The sequence below is a fragment of the Eubalaena glacialis genome, chromosome 5 (assembly GCF_028564815.1).
Source record: "Eubalaena glacialis isolate mEubGla1 chromosome 5, mEubGla1.1.hap2.+ XY, whole genome shotgun sequence".
Taxonomy (NCBI): domain Eukaryota; kingdom Metazoa; phylum Chordata; class Mammalia; order Artiodactyla; family Balaenidae; genus Eubalaena; species Eubalaena glacialis.
In genome coordinates, this window is record NC_083720.1 from 130,506,935 (window position 1) to 130,528,799 (window position 21,865).

Genomic DNA, 21,865 nt, shown 5'->3' on the forward strand with positions numbered 1-21,865 from the left:
ACCAACGAGAGACTAGCCCTAGGTGTTGGGACAGGCACAGGTCACTCCATTTACCCATCAGGAAGAAGAATGAACCACAGGCTTAGCCTGCCCCCCAGAACCAAAATAGGGCCTGAAGCAATCCTGTGTTTTGCGGCCAGCTCCCAAAAAAACGAGTAGACAAATGGAGCTCAGGGGCACTGCAATTCACAAACGTGCAGAGTTTAAAATGATAACTCTCGTCCACAAATATATTGAGGGAAGTCAACGAAGAGGATTTGAAAGCAAGACAGATTTGCAGGAAACAGATTTCAGGAGTAGATTCGACTCGCCTTTAAAGCACATGAAAAGCGGCAAAACGTTGACAATGATGCCCTTGGCCAAAAAGGGCGTATGCGTTTTTTCCTGAATATATTCAGGAAAAAAGGCATACGCCCTTTATGGCCAACCAAGCAGGCCGGAAGGGCAAATCAGCGCTACAAAGAAGTCTCGCTTGCCCTCGGTCAAAAGGGCCATGCTGAAAAAAGTGTAAAAAGCAGAAAAGCAGGACACGCCATGGAGACATGGGAGCCTTGCTACGCTGATGGGCGGGATGTAAATTGCCAACAGGCACTCTGGAGAAGTGTACGGTGTGTCCTGAAACAAGTAATAAACACAGATAGAGAGCATAGGGCACTTTCACTCATGGGCGTATAAATTGGGAAAACTAAAAATCAACAAGACACAGGCACCCCAAACTTTACGGCTGCTCTGTTTCCAAGAACCTCCACTTTGGTACACCTTCAATATCTGAGGAAAGAGAACAATGGATAAACAAATGGTGGTACTTGGCACAATGGAATATCACTCAGCCATTAAATCAATGTCATAAGGCTAGTTAGCAGCATGATGAGTGGATTTAGGTACGATGATTCTAAGTGAAATAAGTCACACAGAAAAAACCCTGATCCTAAGATATCGCTTATAGAGGGAATGTCAAAATCGCTACACTTGAACTGAATTACAAAACAGAACAGAGTCACACCTTTAGAAGACACACTATGGCTGCTTAACGGGAAAGGTGAGGTGGGTGATGCATAAAACAAGGGTTTGAAATTAGCGCAGACACCGCTCCATAAGCCAAGTATGTAATAGACAAGGCCTACTCCCTGCTCAGTGAACTGGACTCAACACCCCCTAGTCACCACACAAGAATATATCTGACTAGTAAGAATGTGAAAACCTATGTATCGATATCTCCCTGCAAGTGAATCAAGAGGGTGTAAAGCGGCATAAACACAGCAGGGAAAAGCAGCCAAGCCCCATTCTAAACATAAATTACTTTAAAAAACCCACAAAACAAAGACAGTGAAAGAGAGAGAAATTCTTACAAAATCCGTTCAGGGTCGCTGATGCAACCTGGATTGACCATATCTAGACCCACAGCTGGATGAGACATAAGGCTGGACACTCTTGGGGCTGAGAGGATTGGTGAGGTTGGGTGAGCAAACGCAGATATTTTAAAGTAATACCGCGGGGTACCCACCCCATGGGTCTCAAATCTCCAGGTACAAGGGCATCTTCCTACATAAAAACATGCATGGGAAACCCAGAAGATGGTATGCCGTGAGATCGGGAAAGGTTTCTAAAACGCACCTCATTTCTCCTCTCCTTGTGCTCGGGTTCGCCATTCCAGCTGCTTGACTAACCATCTCCCTACTTGGATAATGAGCACCTTTAACCTCCTGTTTCGTACAGGTTGCAATTTGTCCTGAGGATGAACGGGAAGACGGGGAACCAACGAGAGACTAGCCCTAGGTGTTGGAACAGGCACAGGTCACTCCATTTACCCATCAGGAAGAAGAATGAACCACAGGCTCAGCCTGCCCCCCAGAACCAAAATAGGGCCTGAAGCAATCCTGCGCTTTTGCGGCCAGCTCCCAAAAAAGCGAGAAGACAAATGGAGCTCAGGGGCACTGCAATTCACAAACATGCAGAGTTACAAATGAGAACTCTCGTCCTCAAATATATTGAAGGAAGGCAACGAAGAGGATTTGAAAGCAAGGCAGATTTGCAGGAAACTGATTTCAGGAGGTAGATTCGACTGGCTTTTAAAGCACATGAAAAGCGGCAAAACGTTGACAATGATGCCCTTGGCCAAAAAGGGCGTATGCGTTTTTTCCTGAATATATTCAGGAAAAAACGCATACGCCCTTTTTGGCCAACCAAGCAAGCCGGTAGGGCAAATCAGCGCTACAAAGAAGTCTCGCTTGCCCTCGGTCAACAGGGCCATGCTGAAAAAAGTGTAAAAACCAGAAAAGCAGGACAGGCCATGGAGACATGGGAGCCTTTCTACGCTGATGGGTGGGATGTAAATTGCCAACAGGCACTCTGGAGAAGTGTACTGTGTGTCCTGAAACAATTAATAAACACAGCTTAGAGAGCATAGGGCACTTCCACTCATGGGCGTATAAATTGGGAAAACTAAAAATCAACAAGACACAGGCACCCCAAAATTTACGGCTGCTCTGTTTGCAAGAACCTCCACTTCAGTACACCTTCAATATCCCAGGAAAGAGAAAAATGGATAAAGAAATGGTGGTACTTGGCACAATGGAATATCCCTCAGCCATGAAATTAATGTCATAAAGCTAGTTAGCAGCATGATGAGTGGATTTAGGTACGATGATTCTAAGTGAAATAAGTCACACAGAAAAAGACACTTATCCTAAGATATCGCTTATAGAGGGAATGTCAAAATCGCTACACTTGAACTGAATTACAAAACAGAACAGAGTCACACCTTTAGAAGACACACTATGGCTGCTTAACGGGAAAGGTGGGGTGCGGTGATGCATAAAACAAGGGTTTGAAATTAGCTCAGACACCGCTCCATAGGCGAAATATGTAATAGACAAGGCCTACTCCCTGCTCAGTGGACTGGACTCAACACTCCCTAGTCACCGCACAAGATATATCTGACTAGTAAGAATCTGAAAACCTATGTATTGATATCTCTCTGCAAGTGAATCAAGAGGGTGTAAAGCGGCATAAACACAGCAGGGAAAAGCAGCCAAGCCCCATTCTAAACATAAATTACTTTAAAAAACCCACAAAACAAAGACAGTGAAAGAGAGAGAAATTCTTACAAAATCCGTTCAGGGTCGCTGATGCAACCTGGATTGACCATATCTAGACCCACAGCTGGATGAGACATAAGGCTGGACACTCTTGGGGCTGAGAGGATTGGTGAGGTTGGGTGAGCAAATGCAGATATTTTAAAGTAATACCGCGGGGTACCCACCCCATGGGTCTCAAATCTCCAGGTACAAGGGCATCTTCTTACATCAAAACATGCATGGGAAACCCAGAAGATGGTATGCCGTGAGATCGGGAAAGGTTTCTAAAACGCACCTCATTTCTCCTCTCCTTGTGCTCGGGTTCGCCATTCCAGCTGCTTGACTAACCATCTCCCTACTTGGAGAATCAGCACCTTTAACCTCCTGTTTCGTACAGGTTGCAATTTGTCCTGAGGATGAACGGGAAGACGGGGAACCAACGAGAGACTAGCCCTAGGTGTTGGAACAGGCACAGGTCACTCCATTTACCCATCAGGAAGAAGAATGAACCACAGGCTCAGCCTGCCCCCCAGAACCAAAATAGGGCCTGAAGCAATCCTGCGCTTTTGTGGCCAGCTCCCAAAAAAGCGAGAAGACAAATGAGCTCAGGGGCACTGCAATTCACAAACGTGCAGACTTTAAAATGATAACTCTCGTCCACAAATATATTGAGGGAAGGCAACGAAGAGGATTTGAAAGCAAGGCAGATTTGCAGGAAACAGATTTCAGGAGGTAGATTCGACTCACCTTTAAAGCACATGAAAAGCGGCAAAACGTTGACAATGATGCCCTTGGCCAAAAAGGGCGTATGCGTTTTTTCCTGAATATATTCAGGAAAAAAGGCATACGCCCTTTATGGCCAACCAAGCAGGCCGGAAGGGCAAATCAGCGCTACAAAGAAGTCTCGCTTGCCCTCGGTCAAAAGGGCCATGCTGAAAAAAGTGTTAAAAGCAGAAAAGCAGGACACGCCATGGAGACATGGGAGCCTTGCTACGCTGATGGGCGGGATGTAAATTGCCAACAGGCACTCTGGAGAAGTGTACAGTGTGTCCTGAAACAAGTAATAAACACAGCTTAGAGAGCATAGGGCACTTCCACTCATGGGCGTATAAATTGGGAAAACTAAAAATCAACAAGACACAGGCTCCCCAAACTTTACGGCTGCTCTGTTTCCAAGAACCTCCACTTTGGTACACCTTCAATATCTGAGGAAAGAGAACAATGGATAAACAAATGGTGGTACTTGGCACAATGGAATATCACTCAGCCATTAAATCAATGTCATAAGGCTAGTTAGCAGCATGATGAGTGGATTTAGGTACGATGATTCTAAGTGAAATAAGTCACACAGAAAAAACCCTGATCCTAAGATATCGCTTATAGAGGGAATGTCAAAATCGCTACACTTGAACTGAATTACAAAACAGAACAGAGTCACACCTTTAGAAGACACACTATGGCTGCTTAACGGGAAAGGTGAGGTGGGTGATGCATAAAACAAGGGTTTGAAATTAGCTCAGACACCGCTCCATAAGCGAAATATGTAATAGACAAGGCCTACTCCCTGCTCAGTGAACTGGACTCAACACCCCCTAGTCACCACACAAGAATATATCTGACTAGTAAGAATGTGAAAACCTATGTATCGATATCTCTCTGCAAGTGAATCAAGAGGGTGTAAAGCGGCATAAACACAGCAGGGAAAAGCAGCCAAGCCCCATTCTAAACATAAATTACTTTAAAAAACCCACAAAACAAAGACAGTGAAAGAGAGAGAAATTCTTACAAAATCCGTTCAGGGTCGCTGATGCAACCTGGATTGACCGTATCTAGACCCACAGCTGGATGAGACATAAGGCTGGACACTCTTGGGGCTGAGAGGATTGGTGAGGTTGGGTGAGCAAACGCAGATATTTTAAAGTAATACCGCGGGGTACCCACCCCATGGGTCTCAAATCTCCAGGTACAAGGGCATCTTCTCACATCAAAACATGCATGGGAAACACAGAAGATGGTATGCCGTGAGATCGGGAAAGGTTTCTAAAACGCACCTCATTTCTCCTCTCCTTGTGCTCAGGTTCGCCATTCCAGCCACTTGACTAACCATCTCCCTACTTGGAGAATCAGCACCTTTAACCTCCTGTTTCGTACAGGTTGCAATTTGTCCTGAGGATGAACGGGAAGACGGGGAACCAACGAGAGACTAGCCCTAGGTGTTGGGACAGGCACAGGTCACTCCATTTTCCAATCAGGAAGAAGAATGAACCACAGGCTCAGCCTGCCCCCCAGAACCAAAATAGGGCCTGAAGCAATCCTGCGCTTTTGCGGCCAGCTCCCAAAAAAGCGAGAAGACAAATGAGCTCAGGGGCACTGCAATTCACAAACGTGCAGAGTTACAAATGAGAACTCTCGTCCTCAAATATATTGAAGGAAGGCAACGAAGAGGATTTGAAAGCAAGGCAGATTTGCAGGAAACTGATTTCAGGAGGTAGATTCGACTCGCCTTTAAAGCACATGAAAAGCGGCAAAACGTTGACAATGATACCCTTGGCCAAAAAGGGCGTATGCGTTTTTTCCTGAATATATTCAGGAAAAAACGCATACGCCCTTTTTGGCCAACCAAGCAAGCCGGAAGGGCAAATCAGCGCTACAAAGAAGTCTCGCTTGCCCTCGGTCAAAAGGGCCATGCTGAAAAAAGTGTAAAAACCAGAAAAGCAGGACAGGCCATGGAGACATGGGAGCCTTTCTACGCTGATGGGCGGGATGTAAATTGCCAACAGGCACTCTGGAGAAGTGTACTGTGTGTCCTGAAACAAGTAATAAACACAGCTTAGAGAGCATAGGGCACTTCCACTCATGGGCGTATAAATTGGGAAAACTAAAAATCAACAAGACACAGGCACCCCAAACTTTACGGCTGCTCTGTTTGCAAGAACCTCCACTTCGGTACACCTTCAATATCCCAGGAAAGAGAAAAATGGATAAAGAAATGGTGGTACTTGGCACAATGGAATATCCCTCAGCCATGAAATTAATGTCATAAAGCTAGTTAGCAGCATGATGAGTGGATTTAGGTACGATGATTCTAAGTGAAATAAGTCACACAGAAAAAGACACTTATCCTAAGATATCGCTTATAGAGGGAATGTCAAAATCGCTACACTTGAACTGAATTACAAAACAGAACAGAGTCACACCTTTAGAAGACACACTATGGCTGCTTAACGGGAAAGGTGGGGTGCGGTGATGCATAAAACAAGGGTTTGAAATTAGCTCAGACACCGCTCCATAGGCCAAATATGTAATAGACAAGGCCTACTCCCTGCTCAGTGGACTGGACTCAACACTCCCTAGTCACCGCACAAGATATATCTGACTAGTAAGAATCTGAAAACCTATGTATTGATATCTCTCTGCAAGTGAATCAAGAGGGTGTAAAGCGGCATAAACACAGCAGGGAAAAGCAGCCAAGCCCCATTCTAAACATAAATTACTTTAAAAACCCCACAAAACAAAGACAGTGAAAGAGAGAGAAATTCTTACAAAATCCGTTCAGAGTCGCTGATGCAACCTGGATTGACCGTATCTAGACCCACAGCTGGATGAGACATAAGGCTGGACACTCTTGGGGCTGAGAGGATTGGTGAGGTTGGGTGAGCAAATGCAGATACTTTAAAGTAATACCGCGGGGTACCCACCCCATGGGTCTCAAATCTCCAGGTACAGGGGCATCTTCCTACATCAAAACATGCATTGGAAACCCAGAAGATGGTATGCCGTGAGATCGGGAAAGGTTTCTAAAACGCACCTCATTTCTCCTCTCCTTGTGCTCGGGTTCGCCATTCCAGCCGCTTGACCTACCATCTCCCTACTTGGAGAATGAGCACCTTTAACCTCCTGTTTCATACAGGTTGCAGTTTGTCCTGAGGATGAACGGGAAGACGGGGAACCAACGAGAGACTAGCCCTATGTGTTGGAACAGGCACAGGTCACTCCATTTACCCATAAGGAAGAAGAATGAACCACAGGCTTAGCCTGCCCCCCAGAACCAAAATAGGGCCTGAAGCAATCCTGTGTTTTGCGGCCAGCTCCCAAAAAAGCGAGTAGACAAATGGAGCTCAGGGGCACTGCAATTCACAAACGTGCAGAGTTTAAAATGATAACTCTCGTCCACAAATATATTGAGGGAAGGCAACGAAGAGGATTTGAAAGCAAGACAGATTTGCAGGAAACAGATTTCAGGAGGTAGATTCGACTCGCCTTTAAAGCACATGAAAAGCGGCAAAACGTTGACAATGATGCCCTTGGCCAAAAAGGGCGTATGCGTTTTTTCCTGAATATATTCAGGAAAAAAGGCATACGCCCTTTATGGCCAACCAAGCAGGCCGGAAGGGCAAATCAGCGCTACAAAGAAGTCTCGCTTGCCCTCGGTCAAAAGGGCCATGCTGAAAAAAGTGTAAAAAGCAGAAAAGCAGGACACGCCATGGAGACATGGGAGCCTTGCTACGCTGATGGGCGGGATGTAAATTGCCAACAGGCACTCTGGAGAAGTGTACGGTGTGTCCTGAAACAAGTAATAAACACAGCTTAGAGAGCATAGGGCACTTCCACTCATGGGCGTATAAATTGGGAAAACTAAAAATCAACAAGACACAGGCAATCCCAAACTTTACGGCTGCTCTGTTTCCAAGAACCTCCACTTTGGTACACCTTCAAAATCCCAGGAAAGAGAACAATGGATAAACAAATGGTGGTACTTGGCACAACGGAATATCACTCAGCCATTAAATCAATGTCATAAGGCTAGTTAGCAGCATGATGAGTGGATTTAGGTACGATGATTCTAAGTGAAATAAGTCACACAGAAAAAGACACTTATCCTAAGATATCGCTTATAGAGGGAATGTCAAAATCGCTACACTTGAACTGAATTACAAAACAGAACAGAGTCACACCTTTAGAAGACACACTATGGCTGCTTAACGGGAAAGGTGGGGTGCGGTGATGCATAAAACAAGGGTTTGAAATTAGCTCAGACACCGCTCCATAAGCCAAATATGTAATAGACAAGGCCTACTCCCTGCTCAGTGGACTGGACTCAACACTCCCTAGTCACCGCACAAGATATATCTGACTAGTAAGAATCTGAAAACCTATGTATTGATATCTCTCTGCAAGTGAATCAAGAGGGTGTAAAGCGGCATAAACACAGCAGGGAAAAGCAGCCAAGCCCCATTCTAAACATAAATTACTTTAAAAAACCCACAAAACAAAGACAGTGAAAGAGAGAGAAATTCTTACAAAATCCGTTCAGGGTCGCTGATGCAACCTGGATTGACCGTATCTAGACCCACAGCTGGATGAGACATAAGGCTGGACACTCTTGGGGCTGAGAGGATTGGTGAGGTTGAATGAGCAAACGCAGATACTTTAAAGTAATACCGCGGGGTATCCACCCCATGGGTCTCAAATCTCCAGGTACAAGGGCATCTTCTTACATCAAAACATGCATGGGAAACACAGAAGATGGTATGCCGTGAGATCGGGAAAGGTTTCTAAAACGCACCTCATTTCTCCTCTCCTTGTGCTCGGGTTCGCCATTCCAGCTGCTTGACTAACCATCTCCCTACTTGGAGAATCAGCACCTTTAACCTCCTGTTTCGTACAGGTTGCAATTTGTCCTGAGGATGAACGGGAAGATGGGGAACCAACGAGAGACTAGCCCTAGGTGTTGGGACAGGCACAGGTCACTCCATTTACCCATCAGGAAGAAGAATGAACCACAGGCTCAGCCTGCCCCCCAGAACCAAAATAGGGCCTGAAGCAATCCTGCGCTTTTGCGGCCAGCTCCCAAAAAAGCGAGAAGACAAATGGAGCTCAGGGGCACTGCAATTCACAAACGTGCAGATTTACAAATGAGAACTCTCGTCCTCAAATATATTGAAGGAAGGCAACGAAGAGGATTTGAAAGCAAGGCAGATTTGCAGGAAACTGATTTCAGGAGGTAGATTCGACTGGCCTTTAAAGCACATGAAAAGCGGCAAAACGTTGACAATGATGCCCTTGGCCAAAAAGGGCGTATGCGTTTTTTCCTGAATATATTCAGGAAAAAACGCATACGCCCTTTTTGGCCAACCAAGCAAGCCGGAAGGGCAAATAAGCGCTACAAAGAAGTGTCGCTTGCCCTCGGTCAAAAGGGCCATGCTGAAAAAAGTGTAAAAACCAGAAAAGCAGGACAGGCCATGGAGACATGGGAGCCTTTCTACGCTGATGGGTGGGATGTAAATTGCCAACAGGCACTCTGGAGAAGTATACTGTGTGTCCTGAAAAAAGTAATAAACACAGCTTAGAGAGCATAGGGCACTTCCACTCATGGGCGTATAAATTGGGAAAACTAAAAATCAACAAGACACAGGCACCCCAAAATTTACGGCTGCTCTGTTTGCAAGAACCTCCACTTCAGTATACCTTCAATATCCCAGGAAAGAGAAAAATGGCTAAAGAAATGGTGGTACTTGGCACAATGGAATATCCCTCAGCCATGAAATTAATGTCATAAAGCTAGTTAGCAGCATGATGAGTGGATTTAGGTACGATGATTCTAAGTGAAATAAGTCACACAGAAAAAGACACTTATCCTAAGATATCGCTTATAGAGGGAATGTCAAAATCGCTACACTTGAACTGAATTACAAAACAGAACAGAGTCACACCTTTAGAAGACACACTATGGCTGCTTAACGGGAAAGGTGGGGTGCGGTGATGCATAAAACAAGGGTTTGAAATTAGCTCAGACACTGCTCCATAGGCCAAATATGTAATAGACAAGGCCTACTCCTTGCTCAGTGGACTGGACTCAACACTCCCTAGTCACCGAACAAGATATATCTGACTAGTAGAATCTGAAAACCTATGTATTGATATCTCTCTGCAAGTGAATTAAGAGGGTGTAAAGCGGCATAAACACAGCAGGGAAAAGCAGCCAAGCCCCATTCTAAACATAAATTACTTTAAAAAACCCACAAAACAAAGACAGTGAAAGAGAGAGAAATTCTTACAAAATCCGTTCAGGTTCGCTGATGCAACCTGGATTGACCATATCTATACCCACAGCTGGATGAGACATAAGGCTGGACACTCTTGGGGCTGAGAGGATTGGTGCGGTTGGGTGAGCAAACGCAGATATTTTAAAGTAATACCGCGGGGTACCCACCCCATGGGTCTCAAATCTCCAGGTACAAGGGCATCTTCTTACATCAAAACATGCATGGGAAACACAGAAGATGGTATGCCGTGAGATCGGGAATGGTTTCTAAAACGCACCTCATTTCTCCTCTCCTTGTGCTCGGGTTCGCCATTCCAGCTGCTTGACTAACCATCTCCCTACTTGGAGAATCAGCACCTTTAACCTCCTGTTTCGTACAGGTTGCAATTTGTCCTGAGGATGAACGGGAAGACGGGGAACCAACGAGAGACTAGCCCTAGGTGTTGGAACAGGCACAGGTCACTCCATTTACCCATCAGGAAGAAGAATGAACCACAGGCTCAGCCTGCCCCCCAGAACCAAAATAGGGCCTGAAGCAATCGTGCGCTTTTGCGGCCAGCTCCCAAAAAAGCGAGAAGACAAATGAGCTCAGGGGCACTGCAATTCACAAACGTGCAGAGTTACAAATGAGAACTCTCGTCCTCAAATATATTGAAGGAAGGCAACGAAGAGGATTTGAAAGCAAGGCAGATTTGCAGGAAACTGATTTCAGGAGGTAGATTCGACTCGCCTTTAAAGCACATGAAAAGCGGCAAAACGTTGACAATGATGCCCTTGGCCAAAAAGGGCGTATGCGTTTTTTCCTGAATATATTCAGGAAAAAACGCATAGGCCCTTTTTGGCCAACCAAGCAAGCCGGAAGGGCAAATCAGCGCTACAAAGAAGTCTCGCTTGCCCTCGGTCAAAAGGGCCATGCTGAAAAAAGTGTAAAAACCAGAAAAGCAGGACAGGCCATGGAGACATGGGAGCCTTTCTACGCTGATGGGCGGGATGTAAATTGCCAACAGGCACTCTGGAGAAGTGTACTGTGTGTCCTGAAACAAGTAATAAACACAGCTTAGAGAGCATAGGGCACTTCCACTCATGGGCGTATAAATTGGGAAAACTAAAAATCAACAAGACACAGGCACCCCAAACTTTACGGCTGCTCTGTTTGCAAGAACCTCCACTTCGGTACACCTTCAATATCCCAGGAAAGAGAAAAATGGATAAAGAAATGGTGGTACTTGGCACAATGGAATATCCCTCAGCCATGAAATTAATGTCATAAAGCTAGTTAGCAGCATGATGAGTGGATTTAGGTACGATGATTCTAAGTGAAATAAGTCACACAGAAAAAGACACTTATCCTAAGATATCGCTTATAGAGGGAATGTCAAAATCGCTACACTTGAACTGAATTACAAAACAGAACAGAGTCACACCTTTAGAAGACACACTATGGCTGCTTAACGGGAAAGGTGGGGTGCGGTGATGCATAAAACAAGGGTTTGAAATTAGCTCAGACACCGCTCCATAGGCCAAATATGTAATAGACAAGGCCTACTCCCTGCTCAGTGGACTGGACTCAACACTCCCTAGTCACCGCACAAGATATATCTGACTAGTAAGAATCTGAAAACCTATGTATTGATATCTCTCTGCAAGTGAATCAAGAGGGTGTAAAGCGGCATAAACACAGCAGGGAAAAGCAGCCAAGCCCCATTCTAAACATAAATTACTTTAAAAACCCCACAAAACAAAGACAGTGAAAGAGAGAGAAATTCTTACAAAATCCGTTCAGAGTCGCTGATGCAACCTGGATTGACCGTATCTAGACCCACAGCTGGATGAGACATAAGGCTGGACACTCTTGGGGCTGAGAGGATTGGTGAGGTTGGGTGAGCAAATGCAGATACTTTAAAGTAATACCGCGGGGTACCCACCCCATGGGTCTCAAATCTCCAGGTACAGGGGCATCTTCCTACATCAAAACATGCATTGGAAACCCAGAAGATGGTATGCCGTGAGATCGGGAAAGGTTTCTAAAACGCACCTCATTTCTCCTCTCCTTGTGCTCGGGTTCGCCATTCCAGCCGCTTGACCTACCATCTCCCTACTTGGAGAATGAGCACCTTTAACCTCCTGTTTCATACAGGTTGCAGTTTGTCCTGAGGATGAACGGGAAGACGGGGAACCAACGAGAGACTAGCCCTATGTGTTGGAACAGGCACAGGTCACTCCATTTACCCATAAGGAAGAAGAATGAACCACAGGCTTAGCCTGCCCCCCAGAACCAAAATAGGGCCTGAAGCAATCCTGTGTTTTGCGGCCAGCTCCCAAAAAAGCGAGTAGACAAATGGAGCTCAGGGGCACTGCAATTCACAAACGTGCAGAGTTTAAAATGATAACTCTCGTCCACAAATATATTGAGGGAAGGCAACGAAGAGGATTTGAAAGCAAGACAGATTTGCAGGAAACAGATTTCAGGAGGTAGATTCGACTCGCCTTTAAAGCACATGAAAAGCGGCAAAACGTTGACAATGATGCCCTTGGCCAAAAAGGGCGTATGCGTTTTTTCCTGAATATATTCAGGAAAAAAGGCATACGCCCTTTATGGCCAACCAAGCAGGCCGGAAGGGCAAATCAGCGCTACAAAGAAGTCTCGCTTGCCCTCGGTCAAAAGGGCCATGCTGAAAAAAGTGTAAAAAGCAGAAAAGCAGGACACGCCATGGAGACATGGGAGCCTTGCTACGCTGATGGGCGGGATGTAAATTGCCAACAGGCACTCTGGAGAAGTGTACGGTGTGTCCTGAAACAAGTAATAAACACAGCTTAGAGAGCATAGGGCACTTCCACTCATGGGCGTATAAATTGGGAAAACTAAAAATCAACAAGACACAGGCAATCCCAAACTTTACGGCTGCTCTGTTTCCAAGAACCTCCACTTTGGTACACCTTCAAAATCCCAGGAAAGAGAAAAATGGATAAACAAATGGTGGTACTTGGCACAACGGAATATCACTCAGCCATTAAATCAATGTCATAAGGCTAGTTAGCAGCATGATGAGTGGATTTAGGTACGATGATTCTAAGTGAAATAAGTCACACAGAAAAAGACACTTATCCTAAGATATCGCTTATAGAGGGAATGTCAAAATCGCTACACTTGAACTGAATTACAAAACAGAACAGAGTCACACCTTTAGAAGACACACTATGGCTGCTTAACGGGAAAGGTGCGGTGCGGTGATGCATAAAACAAGGGTTTGAAATTAGCTCAGACACCGCTCCATAAGCCAAATATGTAATAGACAAGGCCTACTCCCTGCTCAGTGGACTGGACTCAACACTCCCTAGTCACCGCACAAGATATATCTGACTAGTAAGAATCTGAAAACCTATGTATTGATATCTCTCTGCAAGTGAATCAAAAGGGTGTAAAGCGGCATAAACACAGCAGGGAAAAGCAGCCAAGCCCCATTCTAAACATAAATTACTTTAAAAAACCCACAAAACAAAGACAGTGAAAGAGAGAGAAATTCTTACAAAATCCGTTCAGGGTCGCTGATGCAACCTGGATTGACCGTATCTAGACCCACAGCTGGATGAGACATAAGGCTGGACACTCTTGGGGCTGAGAGGATTGGTGAGGTTGAATGAGCAAACGCAGATACTTTAAAGTAATACCGCGGGGTATCCACCCCATGGGTCTCAAATCTCCAGGTACAAGGGCATCTTCTTACATCAAAACATGCATGGGAAACACAGAAGATGGTATGCCGTGAGATCGGGAAAGGTTTCTAAAACGCACCTCATTTCTCCTCTCCTTGTGCTCGGGTTCGCCATTCCAGCTGCTTGACTAACCATCTCCCTACTTGGAGAATCAGCACCTTTAACCTCCTGTTTCGTACAGGTTGCAATTTGTCCTGAGGATGAACGGGAAGATGGGGAACCAACGAGAGACTAGCCCTAGGTGTTGGGACAGGCACAGGTCACTCCATTTACCCATCAGGAAGAAGAATGAACCACAGGCTCAGCCTGCCCCCCAGAACCAAAATAGGGCCTGAAGCAATCCTGCGCTTTTGCGGCCAGCTCCCAAAAAAGCGAGAAGACAAATGGAGCTCAGGGGCACTGCAATTCACAAACGTGCAGATTTACAAATGAGAACTCTCGTCCTCAAATATATTGAAGGAAGGCAACGAAGAGGATTTGAAAGCAAGGCAGATTTGCAGGAAACTGATTTCAGGAGGTAGATTCGACTGGCCTTTAAAGCACATGAAAAGCGGCAAAACGTTGACAATGATGCCCTTGGCCAAAAAGGGCGTATGCGTTTTTTCCTGAATATATTCAGGAAAAAACGCATACGCCCTTTTTGGCCAACCAAGCAAGCCGGAAGGGCAAATAAGCGCTACAAAGAAGTGTCGCTTGCCCTCGGTCAAAAGGGCCATGCTGAAAAAAGTGTAAAAACCAGAAAAGCAGGACAGGCCATGGAGACATGGGAGCCTTTCTACCCTGATGGGTGGGATGTAAATTGCCAACAGGCACTCTGGAGAAGTATACTGTGTGTCCTGAAAAAAGTAATAAACACAGCTTAGAGAGCATAGGGCACTTCCACTCATGGGCGTATAAATTGGGAAAACTAAAAATCAACAAGACACAGGCACCCCAAAATTTACGGCTGCTCTGTTTGCAAGAACCTCCACTTCAGTATACCTTCAATATCCCAGGAAAGAGAAAAATGGCTAAAGAAATGGTGGTACTTGGCACAATGGAATATCCCTCAGCCATGAAATTAATGTCATAAAGCTAGTTAGCAGCATGATGAGTGGATTTAGGTACGATGATTCTAAGTGAAATAAGTCACACAGAAAAAGACACTTATCCTAAGATATCGCTTATAGAGGGAATGTCAAAATCGCTACACTTGAACTGAATTACAAAACAGAACAGAGTCACACCTTTAGAAGACACACTATGGCTGCTTAACGGGAAAGGTGGGGTGCGGTGATGCATAAAACAAGGGTTTGAAATTAGCTCAGACACTGCTCCATAGGCCAAATATGTAATAGACAAGGCCTACTCCTTGCTCAGTGGACTGGACTCAACACTCCCTAGTCACCGAACAAGATATATCTGACTAGTAGAATCTGAAAACCTATGTATTGATATCTCTCTGCAAGTGAATTAAGAGGGTGTAAAGCGGCATAAACACAGCAGGGAAAAGCAGCCAAGCCCCATTCTAAACATAAATTACTTTAAAAAACCCACAAAACAAAGACAGTGAAAGAGAGAGAAATTCTTACAAAATCCGTTCAGGTTCGCTGATGCAACCTGGATTGACCATATCTATACCCACAGCTGGATGAGACATAAGGCTGGACACTCTTGGGGCTGAGAGGATTGGTGCGGTTGGGTGAGCAAACGCAGATATTTTAAAGTAATACCGCGGGGTACCCACCCCATGGGTCTCAAATCTCCAGGTACAAGGGCATCTTCTTACATCAAAACATGCATGGGAAACACAGAAGATGGTATGCCGTGAGATCGGGAATGGTTTCTAAAACGCACCTCATTTCTCCTCTCCTTGTGCTCGGGTTCGCCATTCCAGCTGCTTGACTAACCATCTCCCTACTTGGAGAATCAGCACCTTTAACCTCCTGTTTCGTACAGGTTGCAATTTGTCCTGAGGATGAACGGGAAGACGGGGAACCAACGAGAGACTAGCCCTAGGTGTTGGAACAGGCACAGGTCACTCCATTTACCCATCAGGAAGAAGAATGAACCACAGGCTCAGCCTGCCCCCCAGAACCAAAATAGGGCCTGAAGCAATCGTGCGCTTTTGCGGCCAGCTCCCAAAAAAGCGAGAAGACAAATGAGCTCAGGGGCACTGCAATTCACAAACGTGCAGAGTTACAAATGAGAACTCTCGTCCTCAAATATATTGAAGGAAGGCAACGAAGAGGATTTGAAAGCAAGGCAGATTTGCAGGAAACTGATTTCAGGAGGTAGATTCGACTCGCCTTTAAAACACATGAAAAGCGGCAAAACGTTGACAATGATGCCCTTTTTGGCCAACCAAGCAAGCCGGAAGGGCAAATCAGCGCTACAAAGAAGTCTCGCTTGCCCTCGGTCAAAAGGGCCATGCTGAAAAAAGTGTAAAAACCAGAAAAGCAGGACAGGCCATGGAGACATGGGAGCCTTTCTACGCTGATGGGTGGGATGTAAATTGCCAACAGGCACTCTGGAGAAGTGTACTGTGTGTCCTGAAACAAGTAATAAACACAGCTTAGAGAGCATAGGGCACTTCCAATCATGGGCGTATAAATTGGGAAAACTAAAAATCAACAAGACACAGGCACCGCAAACTTTACGGCTGCTCTGTTTGCTAGAACCTCCACTTCGGTACACCTTCAATATCACAGGAAAGAGAAAAATGGATAAAGAAATGGTGGTACTTGGCACAATGGAATATCCCTCAGCCATGAAATTAATGTCATAAAGCTAGTTAGCTGCATGATGAGTGGATTTAGGTACGATCATTCTAAGTGAAATAAGTCACACAGAAAAAGACACTTATCCTAAGATATCGCTTATAGAGGGAATGTCAAAATCGCTACACTTGAACTGAATTACAAAACAGAACAGAGTCACACCTTTAGAAGACACACTATGGCTGCTTAACGGGAAAGGTGGGGTGCGGTGATGCATAAAACAAGGGTTTGAAATTAGCTCAGACACCGCTCCATAGGCCAAATATGTAATAGACAAGGCCTACTCCCTGCTCAGTGGACTGGACTCAACACTCCCTAGTCACCGCACAAGATATATCTGACTAGTAAGAATCTGAAAACCTATGTATTGATATCTCTCTGCAAGTGAATCAAGAGGGTGTAAAGCGGCATAAACACAGCAGGGAAAAGCAGCCAAGCCCCATTCTAAACATAAATTACTTTAAAAACCCCACAAAACAAAGACAGTGAAAGAGAGAGAAATTCTTACAAAATCCGTTCAGGGTCGCTGATGCAACCTGGATTGACCGTATCTAGACCCACAGCTGGATGAGACATAAGGCTGGACACTCTTGGGGCTGAGAGGATTGGTGAGGTTGGGTGAGCAAACGCAGATACTTTAAAGTAATACCGCGGGGTATCCACCCCATGGGTCTCAAATCTCTAGGTACAAGGGCATCTTCTTACATCAAAACATGCATGGGAAACACAGAAGATGGTATGCCGTGAGATCGGGAAAGGTTTCTAAAACGCACCTCATTTCTCCTCTCCTTGTGCTCGGGTTCGCCATTCCAGCTGCTTGACTAACCATCTCCCTACTTGGAGAATCAGCACCTTTAACCTCCTGTTTCGTACAGGTTGCAATTTGCCCTGAGGATGAACGGGAAGACGGGGAACCAACGAGAGACTAGCCCTAGGTGTTGGAACAGGCACAGGTCACTCCATTTACCCATCAGGAAGAAGAATGAACCACAGGCTCAGCCTGCCCCCCAGAACCAAAATAGGGCCTGAAGCAATCCTGCGCTTTTGTGGCCAGCTCCCAAAAAAGCGAGAAGACAAATGGAGCTCAGGGGCACTGCAATTCACAAACGTGCAGAGTTACAAATGAGAACTCTCGTCCTCAAATATATTGAAGGAAGGCAACGAAGAGGATTTGAAAGCAAGGCAGATTTGCAGGAAACTGATTTCAGGAGGTAGATTCGACTGGCCTTTAAAGCACATGAAAAGCGGCAAAACGTTGACAATGATGCCCTTGGCCAAAAAGGGCGTATGTGTTTTTTCCTGAATATATTCAGGAAAAAACACATACGCCCTTTTTGGCCAACCAAGCAAGCCGGAAGGGCAAATCAGCGCTACAAAGAAGTCTCGCTTGCCCTCGGTCAAAAGGGCCATGCTGAAAAAAGTGTAAAAACCAGAAAAGCAGGACAGGCCATGGAGACATGGGAGCCTTTCTACGCTGATGGGTGGGATGTAAATTGCCAACAGGCACTCTGGAGAAGTATACTGTGTGTCCTGAAACAATTAATAAACACAGCTTAGAGAGCATAGGGCACTTCCACTCATGGGCGTATAAATTGGGAAAACTAAAAATCAACAAGACACAGGCACCCCAAACTTTACGGCTGCTCTGTTTGCAAGAACCTCCACTTCAGTACACCTTCAATATCCCAGGAAAGAGAAAAATGGATAAAGAAATGGTGGTACTTGGCACAATGGAATATCCCTCAGCCATGAAATTAATGTCATAAAGCTAGTTAGCAGCATGATGTGTGGATTTAGGTACGATGAATCTAAGTGAAATAAGTCACACAGAAAAAGACACTTATCCTAAGATATCGCTTATAGAGGGAATGTCAAAATCGCTACACTTGAACTGAATTACAAAACAGAACAGAGTCACACCTTTAGAAGACACACTATGGCTGCTTAACGGGAAAGGTGGGGTGCGGTGATGCATAAAACAAGGGTTTGAAATTAGCTCAGACACCGCTCCATAAGACAAATATGTAATACACAAGGCCTACTCCCTGCTCAGTGGACTGGACTCAACACTCCCTAGTCACCGCAAAAGATATATCTGACTAGTAAGAATCTGAAAACCTATATATTGATATCTCTCTGCAAGTGAATCAAGAGGGTGTAAAGCGGCATAAACACAGCAGGGAAAAGCAGCCAAGCCCCATCCTAAACATAAATTACTTTAAAAAACCCACAAAACAAAGACAGTGAAAGAGAGAGAAATTCTTACAAAATCCGTTCAGGGTCGCTGATGCAACCTGGATTGACCATATCTAGACCCACAGATGGATGAGATATAAGGCTGGACACTCTTGGGGCTGAGAGGATTGGTGAGGTTGGGTGAGCAAACGCAGATATTTTAAAGTAATACCGTGGGGTACCCACCCCATGGGTCTCAAATCTCCAGGTACAAGGGCATCTTCTTACATCAAAACATGCATGGGAAACACAGATGATGGTATGCCGTGAGATCGGGAAAGGTTTCTAAAACGCACCTCATTTCTCCTCTCCTTGTGCTCGGGTTCGCCATTCCAGCTGCTTGACTAACCATCTCCCTACTTGGTGAATCAGCACCTTTAACCTCCTGTTTTGTACAGGTTGCAATTTGTCCTGAGGATGAACGGGAAGACGGGGAACCAACGAGAGACTAGCCCTAGGTGTTGGAACAGGCACAGGTCACTCCATGTACCCATCAGGAAGAAGAATGAACCACAGGCTCAGCCTGCCCCCCAGAACCAAAATAGGGCCTGAAGCAATCGTGCGCTTTTGCGGCCAGCTCCCAAAAAAGCGAGAAGACAAATGAGCTCAGGGGCACTGCAATTCACAAACGTGCAGAGTTACAAATGAGAACTCTCGTCCTCAAATATATTGAAGGAAGGCAACGAAGAGGATTTGAAAGCAAGGCAGATTTGCAGGAAACTGATTTCAGGAGGTAGATTCGACTCGCCTTTAAAGCACATGAAAAGCGGCAAAACGTTGACAATGATGCCCTTTTTGGCCAACCAAGCAAGCCGGAAGGGCAAATCAGCGCTACAAAGAAATCTCGCTTGCCCTCGGTCAAAAGGGCCATGCTGAAAAAAGTGTAAAAACCAGAAAAGCAGGACAGGCCATGGAGACATGGGAGCCTTTCTACGCTGATGGGTGGGATGTAAATTGCCAACAGGCACTCTGGAGAAGTATACTGTGTGTCCTGAAACAAGTAATAAACACAGCTTAGAGAGCATAGGGCACTTCCACTCATGGGCGTATAAATTGGGAAAACTAAAAATCAACAAGACACAGGCACCCCAAAATTTACGGCTGCTCTGTTTGCAAGAACCTCCACTTCAGTACACCTTCAATATCCCAGGAAAGAGAAAAATGGCTAAAGAAATGGTGGTACTTGGTACAATGGAATATCCCTCAGCCATGAAATTAATGTCATAAAGCTAGTTAGCAGCATGATGAGTGGATTTAGGTACGATGATTCTAAGTGAAATAAGTCACACAGAAAAAGACACTTATCCTAAGATATCGCTTATAGAGGGAATGTCAAAATCGCTACACTTGAACTGAATTACAAAACAGAACAGAGTCACACCTTTAGAAGACACACTATGGCTGCTTAACGGGAAAGGTGGGGTGCGGTGATGCATAAAACAAGGGTTTGAAATTAGCTCAGACACTGCTCCATAGGCCAAATATGTAATAGACAAGGCCTACTCCCTGCTCAGTGGACTGGACTCAACACTCCCTAGTCACCGAACAAGATATATCTGACTAGTAGAATCTGAAAACCTATGTATTGATATCTCTCTGCAAGTGAATTAAGAGGGTGTAAGCGGCATAAACACAGCAGGGAAAAGCAGCCAAGCCCCATTCTAAACATAAATTACTTTAAAAAACCCACAAAACAAAGACAGTGAAAGAGAGAGAAATTCTTACAAAATCCGTTCAGGTTCGCTGATGCAACCTGGATTGACCATATCTATACCCACAGCTGGATGAGACATAAGGCTGGACACTCTTGGGGCTGAGAGGATTGGTGAGGTTGGGTGAGCAAACGCAGATATTTTAAAGTAATACCGCGGGGTACCCACCCCATGGGTCTCAAATCTCCAGGTACAAGGGCATCTTCTTACATGAAAACATGCATGGGAAACACAGAAGATGGTATGCCGTGAGATCGGGAAAGGTTTCTAAAACGCACCTCATTTCTCCTCTCCTTGTGCTCGGGTTCGCCATTCCAGCTGCTTGACTAACCATCTCCCTACTTGGAGAATCAGCACCTTTAACCTCCTGTTTCGTACAGGTTGCAATTTGTCCTGAGGATGAACGGGAAGACGGGGAACCAACGAGAGACTAGCCCTAGGTGTTGGAACAGGCACAGGTCACTCCATTTACCCATCAGGAAGAAGAATGAACCACAGGCTCAGCCTGCCCCCCAGAACCAAAATAGGGCCTGAAGCAATCGTGCGCTTTTGCGGCCAGCTCCCAAAAAAGCGAGAAGACAAATGAGCTCAGGGGCACTGCAATTCACAAACGTGCAGAGTTACAAATGAGAACTCTCGTCCTCAAATATATTGAAGGAAGGCAACGAAGAGGATTTGAAAGCAAGGCAGATTTGCAGGAAACTGATTTCAGGAGGTAGATTCGACTCGCCTTTAAAACACATGAAAAGCGGCAAAACGTTGACAATGATGCCCTTTTTGGCCAACCAAGCAAGCCGGAAGGGCAAATCAGCGCTACAAAGAAGTCTCGCTTGCCCTCGGTCAAAAGGGCCATGCTGAAAAAAGTGTAAAAACCAGAAAAGCAGGACAGGCCATGGAGACATGGGAGCCTTTCTACGCTGATGGGTGGGATGTAAATTGCCAACAGGCACTCTGGAGAAGTGTACTGTGTGTCCTGAAACAAGTAATAAACACAGCTTAGAGAGCATAGGGCACTTCCAATCATGGGCGTATAAATTGGGAAAACTAAAAATCAACAAGACACAGGCACCGCAAACTTTACGGCTGCTCTGTTTGCTAGAACCTCCACTTCGGTACACCTTCAATATCCCAGGAAAGAGAAAAATGGATAAAGAAATGGTGGTACTTGGCACAATGGAATATCCCTCAGCCATGAAATTAATGTCATAAAGCTAGTTAGCTGCATGATGAGTGGATTTAGGTACGATCATTCTAAGTGAAATAAGTCACACAGAAAAAGACACTTATCCTAAGATATCGCTTATAGAGGGAATGTCAAAATCG